A 12,029-nucleotide genomic window follows, 5' to 3' on the forward strand; every position below is an offset into this window, starting at 1 on the left:
CTTCCTGCATCAATACACACTCTAATCCATTCTGAGAGGCATCACTATAAATCACAAAGTCTTTCCCCGATAATGGTTGGGTCAGGATAGGTGCCTCTGTAAGCATCGCTTTTAGCTTTTCAAAGCTTGCTTGACATTTATCATCCCACTCAAATTTAACATTCTTATGCAATAATTTAATCAATGGCGATGCTATGAGAGAAAATCTCTTCACAAATCTCCTGTAATAGCCAGCTAACCCTGAGAAACTTCTAATTTCTGTCACATTCTTCGGTGATTTCCAATTCATAATAGCTTGTATCTTTTTGGGATCCACCCTAATCCCATCAGCTGACATAATATGGCTCAGAAAAGAAATCTCATGTGGCTAAAACTCACATTTAGACAACTTAGCATATAGCTGCTTCTCCCTCCAGGTCTGTAATACCATCCTTAAATGCTCTTCATGCTCTTCCCAGTCTCTAGAATACACCAGTATATCATCAATAAAGATCACCATGAACCAATCTAAATAAGGATGGAAGATACGGTTCATCAAGTCCATAAATGCTGCTAGTGCATTAGTTAGCCCAAATGGCTTAACCAAAAACTCATAATATCCATACCGGGATCTAAATGCAATTTTAAGCACATCAGACTCCTTTACCCTTAACTAATGATATCCTGATCTAAGGTTTATCTTAAAGAAAACACCCACTCTCTTCAGCTAATCAAACAAGTCATTAATTCTGGGTAAAGGATATCTATCCTTCACAGTCATCTTATTCAACTGTCTGTAACCTACACACAGTCTAAGTGCCCCTTCCTTCTTCTTTATAAATAATATTGGTGCTCCCCATGGTGACACATTAGGGCGTATATGTTAGTAGTATGCCCTAGAGCAGATTATTTTGTATGTATCTTGTACATATTTTATTAATAAAAGGCAATCTCACTTTTTTGTTTATATAATGTATTTATGTGTAATAGAAAAGGTCCATTGATATTTTGTTAGAAATTCTATTCTTAAGTTATTAAGAATATGAGTGACAGTATTTCTAGCACAAAATATCATAAATTGGTTCACAATCGAGGATACTTCACACAGGACATGACTTATCTAGAAAGATTGTAATCATGTTTGTTACCAAGGTATTTATATGAGATATAAATAAGATGGAATGGTGAGTCTCATGCCACATAACAAACATGATAGGCACTTGTACATGATAAGTAGGCTGAACCAGTGATGCATATGACAAGCACATGGAGTTTACTCTTGTCAATATATTGTCATATATCATATCAATCCATATAATCTTTAGACCTGAGATAACACAGTTATCATGTATATAGGTGGTTTGAGTTTGATACTACTTTCATACTTGTACTATGTGTGGGTATATGGGCATGTGTTGGCTCCTACTAGTTATATATAGAGATAGGTGTTGATCAAGATGGAATCCGTTACCCTAAGTAAATAGGAATAAAATTCTATGTCCATTTAATTGTTCCTGATGTTTCAAGTTCCTAGCCAGGACAGACAGATTTAGTCAGAAAAGAGTTTCTGACAAGAAAATCTAATTAATCAAGAACTGGAATTAAAAGAGAACATAAAGTTCATAGCAAATGGGGTTTGACATTAACCATGACTTCAGCTCGAATTGGGATTTTGTAATGGAGAGATTCTAGTGCATGGTAACATATGATTAAAGGTTCATTTAAGGTATTCCTTGTTACTGATTGGATGGCCATGACACGCTATGCTAGGTGTCAACCATGGTCTATGAGATGCCTGAAATGATTTAGAGAAATCATTCATGGTAAGAAAGAGTTCTGATGATATTAAGAGTTAATATCATATCTCATTGCCAATTAGTGATGAGCCTAGTGAGTCACACACGTACATAAGTTAATCACTAAGTAAAATCTGATTTAATTGATTAATTAAAGAGTTTAATCGATTAATTAAATAGGTTTGGTTTGCAATGAGATTACAAAGTCCCTAGCATGACTTGAAACCAAATCTAGGTTATTAGATGTATAGTACAAGTTAAATTTATATTTAAAGTATTTAAATATGAATTTAATTGTGAGAAATTAATTAATGGAAATTAATTAATTAATTTATATTTGATATAAATTAATTTGAAGTGGAGAAACTATAATTTTGTGTTGAGAACTCAAATTAAAAGTAAGGGTAAATTGGTCATTTCACATATTGACATGTGGCACCATGAGATGGTGACACATGACACCAAATGAGCTTGCCATTTGTCTTCCAATCAATCAAGATGATAAAAGTCAAGATTCAATCTACCTTTGACACTTGGCTTGATAAGATTAAGTCAACAAAAGTAAAATTAAATCTAGTAGTGACATGTGGCAAAAAGGGTTAATGAGATTTTAATCTAAGAATAAAAGGAAAAGAAAGAAGAAACAAAATTAACATTCTTCTTTCTCTCTTCAAAGTGGACGGCACCTTTGGAGAGTCCATCTCCTTTCTTCTTTTCTCACTTGATTCAAAGAAAAATCCCTTGGTATCTTTTAATTAAAATTGCTAGGAATTGTTCTAGTGTCCTATACACACATATAACCTTTCTAAAAGCGAAACCCCAATGTGACACCCCTTACCCGTCTACAGTGTAGCCGAGCAAGATATGTCACGCAGTGTACCGGAAAACCCTATTTAATTCAATCATTTTTATTCTTTTTAATTTATTTTTTCATAGTTATGAAGTACAATTTGTGAAATATAATTCATTTAAGTCATTTATTGAAATTATAATTTATTTGAGGTTCCGCAAATTTTATAGAAAATCCGATAGAATGCTGGCTAAAAATGGATAAAACAGTTCTTCAGAACTTGTGAAAAGCACTTCCATAATTTTCAATCATTCTCAAACTTCATTTCATCAATAAAATCCCAATATTTCTCATATATACTCCCATTCTCATTCATTCATTTCATATGAATTTCATATACAAGTCATACATAAATATTCAATTTTTTTTTTTCATTCATAAACACAATTCTCACTATTTACATTAATACCAAAATACATTACATGAGTTTCAATTACACATAAGAAAGTAAAAGTTAATTACAAAATATCAAAATAAAACCTAGTGTCCTACCAATGCACTGATGACGGTGAGGTGACACGGACACTATACAGAGCTGCAGAAGGTCTCACCCAGTTTATGGTCTACTGGGCTCTCGGTCGGTCTCTCCAGAACTTACACATGGCAAAAAGCAACGTGCTAAGCAATAATACTTAGTGGTGCCAATAATAAAATAAAAAGAAATAACAAAAAATAAATATACAGTGCATGTCCTTGAAGGAACAGAAGTGTGAAAAACACAAGTTTATACCATTGAATTCAAAAATTTTCACCTAGGGTCACATGCATCATGCAAGATTTATTTTTATCTATTTGATTTCAATGATAAACAACATATTAAAACTCTTTTAATATGTTTTTGGATCTGTATTTGCCATTTAAGATTTTAAAATTAATCAGATTAATTTTAGAACCCTAGATTAAATCAAGAACGATTACACTAACCTCTTGATGCCTTCGCAATGTCTGCGCCTTTGAGATTCGTCTTGAGGACACTAGATGTTGTCCTCTAGCTTGTCCACACCAAGAACACCTATGGCAGCTCTTGAACAGCTTCTAAAGCCTTTTCTATTAATTAGAAATTCAAGTTACGCTTTTAAGAGATTAGAGATAAACAGACACTAGAAACAATTTCTAGTGTTCTTAATTCAAGAGATTGATGGCTAATCTCTTTGAATTGATGAGAGATGAAGAAGAATAGAGGGAGGGCTGCAAAATGGCGTGACCAAGGAGTGTGGCTGCTGGTTGTCTTTTATTTTCTCATAACAACACTTAAATAGCTAGGTTAACACATTAAACCCTTGCCACATGTCACCCTTTGATTAGCTCTAGGTTTAAGTGACCCAATCACATTGTGCCAAGTGTCAAACCTATATGTAATCTTGATTTTAATCATCTTACATGATTAAAAAATATTTGGCAAGCTTATGTGTTATGCCATGTGTCACCATCTCATGGTGCCACGTGTCACACTACAAAATGACCAAAATGCCCCTGTGTCTTAATTTTGAGTTCTCAACCCAAAATAATTATTTTTCTTCTTCTAATTAATTTATATCAAATATAAATTAATTAATTAATCTCTATTAATTAATTTCTCATTAATTAAATTCATATTTAAACACTTTAAATATAAATTTAACTTATATTATACATCCAATAATCTAGATTTGGTTTCAAGTCATGCTAGGAACTTTGCAAACTAATTGCAAACCAACCCTATTTAATTAATCAATTAAACTCTTTAATTAATTAATTAAATCATATTTAATTAGGTGATAACTTGTGTATGTGTGTGACTTACTAGGCTCATCACTAATTGGCAATGAGACATGATATCAACTCTTAATATTATCAGAACTCTTTCTTACCATAAATGATTTCTCTAAATCATTTTATGAACCTCATAGACCATGGTTAACACCTAGCATAGCATGCCATGGCCACCCAATTAGTAATAAGATTTACCTTAAATGAACCTATAATCATATGTTAACATGCACTAGAATCTCTCTGTTACAAAATCCCAACTCAAGCTAGAGTCATGGTTTATGTCAAACTCCATTTGCTATGAATATTATGTTCTCTTTTAATTCTAGTTCTTGATTAAAAAGATTTTCTCATCAGAAACTCTTTTCTGAATAAATCTATCTGTCCTGGCTAGGAACTTGAAACATCAAGAACAATTAAATGAACATAGGATTTTATCTCTATTTACTTAGAGGAACAGATTCCATCTTGATCAACACCTACCTCCATATATAACTAGTAGGAGCCAACACATGCCCATATACCCATACATAGTACAAGTATGAAAGCAGTATCAAACTCAAACTACCTATATACAAGATAACTGTGCTATCTCAGGTCTAAAGATTATATGCACTGATATGATTTATGACAAAACATTGACAAGAGTAAACTCCATGTGCTTGTCATAAGTGTCACTGGTTCGGCCTACTTATCATTTATAAGTGCCTATCATGTTTGTTATATGGCATGAGACTCACCATTCCATCTTATTTATATCTCATATAAATAACTTGGGAACAAACATGAATACAATCTTTCTGGATAAGTCATGTCCTTATTATGAAGTATCCTCGATTGTGAACCTATTTATGATACTTCGTGCTAGAAATATTATCACTCATATTCTTAACAACTTAAGAATAATATTTCTAACAAAATATCAATGGACCTTTTCTATTACACATAAATATATTATGTAAACGGAAAAGTGAAAATGCCTTTTATTAATAAAAATATGTACAAGATACATACTAAATGATATGCTCTAGGGCATACTACTAACAGTCCTGATGTCTTATGCAGAGAATTTTTCGATTATTATTGGTAATCTTATTTATTTTGTACTTGTTATATTCATAATTTCATTAAATTTATTTACTTTCATTTTTGGTTGCCCAAGTAACCTATACTGGACGACTGGACTGGATAAACGGGTAAACTGGCACTGGGTATCAAGTACCTCGGGCCGTCACACTATCGGTCACATATGTATCTCCCGGTGTTCAACTGAACAGCTAATAAGCTGTAATAACATTAGGCACAAGGCTAAGTATCAACATGGTGTCAGAATGGTTAAAAGCCAGGAAATCACAGAATGGCATAATGCCATGTGCAGTACTGCTAACTGAGCCCTATTGGCATGCCAACCTATCCAAACCAATCTTGCTAGGTGTACTAGGGCATGTTATACTCTTAATTTATACAATTCTTGAAATTTAAGTTTATGTATTACTATTCATTCCATTAGTCAATAAAAATGTTGACTTTTGTATAGACAATAGGTACATTAGTTTTAATACTCCCAACATACCACATTTTGCATTCTAAAATTGTTGATATTGGTTGCCAATACCATTTCTAAGCTTAATGTTAATTGTTTAAAATTTTCAGATTTCAAGCTTTGTATTTACTGTTCTATTAGTCATTTTTACAGTAGGAATTTGGCAAAGTTGTCTTCATGAAAGTTGTTCCTTATTTTGTCTAGTTATATTTTCTTTTTTTAATCACTCCATTTAGAGTTTTGTAGCTCAAGTTATGGCCTAAACACCATAACTGGCCGGATTGGACAGAATCAAAAATTCTGGGCAAAACTGGTTCTGCCAGATTTGATAACCTAAGTTTGGTTGGCAATTTGACTAGGTTATGGTAAGAATTGGAATTTGTGTTCTTCATGAAAGTTGTAGGTCTATATCTCAGCTTTTTTCTGGTAAAATTCCATGTCAATTGAACATTTCTACACTGAATTGTGACCAAATGAATAAACACTGTTCATTTGGTAATTTTGCCCAGGCAGACTACAGGTCACCCGGATTAGGGCAACTTTTAGGTCATCTTGGTTTGGTTTTCTGGGCAAGATTTCTTCACCAAAATTGTGCCATTATATGTATAGTTTCATATCCAATTAGCCTTGCACCAATTGAACCTCTATAACTCCAGTTATTGCTGCCCAAACCTGCTGGACTCATACTCTGTCCTGCAGGTCAGCCAAGGCAGCTCACCTAAACTCAAATCCAACATCCTTACTCACTTCAATTCCTTCTCACACACATTCAAATGGTCACTAATTGACCATTACAAGGTTAGTAAACCATTACATGAGCAAACCCTAGCTAACAAAATTTTTAGAGTGCACACACACACACATTTTTATCTTGTTTTTTTTTTACATTTCCTACTTACTTCATGCCATTAAACATGAATTTAATCAAAATAGCAAAAGTTTGGACACTAACCTTGATTTAGCTAATTCTCAAAGCTTGAAAACTCCTATTTTTCTCTTTCTTTTTGCTGCCCAAGACTTGCTCTAGGTGTAAGGGTAAATATTTGTGAAGGGAAGCTAGGGTTTTGGGGTGATTTGGGTGGTGAACTCAAGCTTGGTGAAGCTTTATTGGAGTTTTCCTTCCTCTCTCTCTCTCTCCACGTTTTTTGGCTGCCCAAAGGTTGAAGAAGCAACTGATTTTTCTTTCTTTTTTTTTCTGCCTATTAAGTCATTTTAATAAGTTAATACCATGTGTCAAAGTTTGATTGGGTGGGAGGATTTTTAATGACATCATAATGATGTCATAATTCTAATTCCTTTAATTTTCTTTCATTTTCTTGTCTACTAAATTTTAATTTAATTTTTAGTACTATTTATTCACATATTATATCATAATAATTATTTACTTAACTGGACAAGTAGGCCAAAAATCACCTCTGAAGGCGAAATGACCAAAATGCCCTCCGTTTGGCTTAACAGACCAAAATTTTCTGTACCAATTGAAAATTTTTTCTCAGCATTTTCTTGGCATTCTAATGCCATAGGAACCTCAATAACCCTTCTCTAGAGTGCCAAAAATTATTTTATGTATTTTCTTCTGGGTCTAGGGCTCCTAGTTGCGAGGACCGCAACTTCCCACTAGGTTACCCATCGCTAGGGCATTGGCTCATTTAACTTAGTTGTATTTTATTTCTAAAATTTTTTCTAAATTTTTCTTATTAATATTTGAGTTAATTATGGTTCCTTACTTTAGTTTAAATATTTTTTTGGACGTTCTAGCTATCCGGACCCACACTGGTCGCTAGAACAGTAGAATGTACGGAGTTGCTACAGGGAGGGTGTTACAACTCTTCCCCTCTAATTTAAATTTCATCCTCGAAATTCACCTGATGCAAACAGTTGAGGGAACTACTGTCTCATCGTCTCTTCACTTTCCCATGTTGCCTCCTCGGTGTTATGGTGCCTCCAAAGCACTTTCACCAGTGGAATATGCTTATTCCTCAACTCTTTTACTTCCCGAGCCAGGATCCGTATGGGTTCTTCTTCATATGTCAAATCCGGTTGTACTTCAATTTCTTCCATGGAGATGACATGTGAAGGATCTGAGCAGTATCTTTTTAGCATAGATACGTGGAACACATTGTGGATCTTGTCTAGCTCTAATGGTAAAGCTAGCTTATAGGCCACTGGACCCACACGTCAATGACTTCATATGGGCCAATGAACGTAGGGCTTAACTTACCTTTTCTTCCAAACCTCAGTACCTTCTTCCATGGTGACACCTTGAGAAACACTTTGTCGCCAACCGTATATTCTATTTCTTTTCTCTTCAGGTCGGCATAAGATTTTTATCTGTCTGAGGCAACCTTCAAATTGGCTTTGATTAGCTTTACCTTCTCCTTAGCCTGTTTCACCAGGTCTGGCCCTACCAGTTTATCTTCGCCTAATTCAGTCCAGCACACTGGAGTTCTACATTTCCTCCCATACAGTACTTCATACGGGGCCATTTGGATGCTAGCTTGGTAGATATTGTTGTATGCAAATTCTGCCAGTGGGAGGTATCTATCCCAACTTCCCTCAAACTCAATGACACAACTCCTCAGCATATCCTCAAGGACCTGACATATATTTCATGTTATTATTATCATTTCAATTCAATATTTGTCTTAGTTCAATTGGTTTCAATTGTTTACCTGGATTACTCTTTCTGATTGCCCATCCGTCTGAGGATGGACAGCTGTGCTGAAGTGGAGTTGTGTACCCAAGGATTCATGCAACTTCTTCCAAAATCTCGATGTAAACCTTGGGTTTCGATTAGATATGATGGAAAGTGGAATTTCATGCAGTCTAACTATCTCACTAATATACAATTCTGCTAACTTCTCCAATGAGTAGTCATTCCTTACTGGCAGAAAGTGTGCTGACTTCATCAATCTATCTACTATCACCCATACTGCATCATACTTCTTCTGGGTTAGAGGTAGACCACTTACAAAATCCTTGGTGACCCGATCTCATTTCCATTCAGGTATGTGTATAGGCTGTAGCAAACCCGATGGAACTTGATGTTCGACCTTGACTTGTTGGCATGTCAAGCATTTAGTCACATAGTCAGCTATGTCCTTCTTCATACCAGGCCACCAATCCTGAAGCTTCAGATCATGATACATTTTTGTACTTTCTGGGTGCATAGCATAAACACTGGTGTGTGCCTCTTTCAGAATACTGGCTTTCAATTCCCTATCATCCGGTACACATACTCTTCCTTTGTAGTACAAACACCCATTTGCTTTCACCTCATAGTCAGTTGCTTTCCCTTCTGAGATTTTGCTCATAATAGTCATTAACTTTTCATCTGCCTTCTGCCCATCTAAAATCTGCTATAGTAAGTTTGGCCTCACTTGCAACTCACCCAAAATAGCTCCATCTCGAGCCAAAGATAGGTGGGCCTTCAATGATCTCAGAGCAGTGATGGATATTCTACTCAAAGCATCAGCAACTACATTTTCCTTCCCAGGATGGTAATCAATCACACAATCATAGTCCTTCAGGAACTCAATCCATCGCCTCTGTCTAAGGTTGAGCTCCTTCTGGGTTGGCAAGTATTTCAGATTTTTGTGGTTTGTGTAAATGTAGCACTTTTCACCATACAGGTAATGCCTCCATATTTTCAGTGCGAAGATAATTACTGTAAGTTCTAGATCATGGGTAGGGTAATTCTGTTCATGTGACTTTAGCTGCCTGGAAGCATAGGCGACCACCTTCCCCTCTTGCATCAATACACACCCTAACCCATTATGAGAGGCATCACTGTAGACCACAAAGTCCTTTCCCGACACTGGCTATGTTAACACTGGTGCCTCTGTCAATATAGCCTTCAACTTCTCAAAACTGGTCTGACACTTGTCATTCCAGTCAAATTTGACATTCTTGTGTAACAACTTGGTCCTTGGAGCAGCTATTAAAGAAAATCCCTTCACAAATCTTCTATAATACCCAGCTAGCCCCAAGAAACTTCTGACCTCAGTTGTATTTCTGGGAGGCTTCCATTCCATCACTGCTTCTATTTTCTTGGGATCCACTCTAACCCCATCAGCTGATACCATGTGTCCAAGGAATGCAATCTCATTCAACCAGAAGTCACACTTGGACAACTTAGCATACAGCTTCTTTTCTATTAGGGTTTGCAAAACAATCCTCAAATTCTCATCATGTTCTTCCCTGGTCTTAGAATACACTAAAAAATCATCAATAAAGACCACTATGAACCGATATAGGTATGGATGGAAGATACGGTTCATAAGGTCCATCAATGCCGCTGGTGCATTTGTTAAGCCAAAGGGCATCACCAGGAACTCATAATGCCCATACCGGGTCCTGAATGCAGTCTTTGGCACATCTGCATCCTTCACCCTCAACTGATGATACCCTGATCTGAGATCAATTTTTGAAAATACTCCTGCTCCCTTCAACTGATTAAATAGATCATCAATTCTAGGCAACGGATATTTATTCTTCACAGTTACTTTATTCAACTGCCGGTAATTGATGCATAACCTCAAAGTCCCATCCTTCTTTTTCATCAACAGCACTGGAGCTCCCCATGGTGACACACTGGGGCATATGAACCCCTTATCCAGTAACTCCTGTAACTGGATTTTCAGTTCCTTCAATTCTGTAGGCGCCATCCTATAAGGAGCAATAGAGATTGGTGCTGTACCTGGAAGTATCTCAATAGCAAATTCAACTTCCCTTTCTGGTGGCAAGCCAGGCAATTCTTCAGGGAACACATCTGGGAAGTCTCTTACTATGGGTATGTCACACAGATCTGGCTTAGCCTGCCTAGTATCCACCACATGTGCTAGGTAGGCTTCACAGCCTTTTCTCATCAGTTTTCTTGCAATTATGGCTAAAATGACATTGGACAAGAAATTTGTCCTTTCCCCCACAACTGTAATCTCATTACACTTAGGAGTTTTCAAAGAAATCCTCTTCAGTTTACAATCAACCATTGCCTGATGACGTGACAACCAGTCCATTCCCAAAATCACGTCAAACTCATGGAAAGGCAACTTAATCAAGTCTGCTAAGAATTCATACCCCTGAATCCTTAACGGGCAACCCTTGTACACTTTGTTCACCACTACACTGTGGCCCAATGGATTAGTGATCAGAATGTCTTGGTCACTCTCCCCTACTAATATCCCCCTTTCTACAGGTAGGTTGATGTAGATATATGAATGAGTGGATCCTGGATCCACCAATGCATGCACAGATGTATTGTAGAGGGAGAATGTATCCCTGATGATGTTCGGGGCATCTTGCTCCTCCTGAGCTCTCATGGCATAGGCTCTGGCAGGTGGTCTGCACTGTGCCTCTCACGGCTTAGATGCAAGCCTCGTGATGGTCCCACCGCCAGATTTGCGATTTCCTACCCCTTTGTGGTGCAGAGCAGTGCATCGCTTGTGTTCGAGCGATTATAGTAGTTCTGCGTGGGCGGTTCCTCGGTGATGCTCACGACCCACACCTTAGCGAGCACCAGCCACTCTCCAACACTCCCCTTATGCCACTTCGTGCAATGTGGATATGCGAGAAGATCTGGGCTGGTCCCTGAACCCGTCCTCGGAGAGCCGCCCACCGATGGTGTGGACCGACCTCTCTCCTAGGGGTGAACTGTGGCACAGGCCTCGGGTGACTCGACCTTGTGGTTGACCTGAATTCTGTGCAGGTGGACCATTGAACTTCTTCCCAGGTGTAGGAGATGAGCTAGACTGACCCGGGCCCCTTTTCTGCTGTCTCTCTCTTCTGGTCTACTCACTTATTCTAACCTTTTCAACTTTTATTGCAGCTTTCACTAACTTGGTGAAGTCTGTGATTCCCAAGGCAGTGATCATGATCTTTATATTATCATTTAATCCCTCTTCAAATCTCTTACACCTTTCGGCCTCATTAGGGACTATCTCCCTTCCATAGCGGTTCAGTCTGACAAATTCCTTCTCATATTCGGCCACTGTTAGCTGTCTCTGTCTCAGGTTAATGAATTCTCTTCTTCTCTCTTCCAGGTATACACTACCCACATACTTTTTCTTGAATTCTGATAGGAAGAAGTCCCAAGTTATTACTTCTAGCTATA

The sequence above is a fragment of the Hevea brasiliensis genome, chromosome 13 (genome assembly GCF_030052815.1).
Source record: "Hevea brasiliensis isolate MT/VB/25A 57/8 chromosome 13, ASM3005281v1, whole genome shotgun sequence".
NCBI lineage: Eukaryota > Viridiplantae > Streptophyta > Magnoliopsida > Malpighiales > Euphorbiaceae > Hevea > Hevea brasiliensis.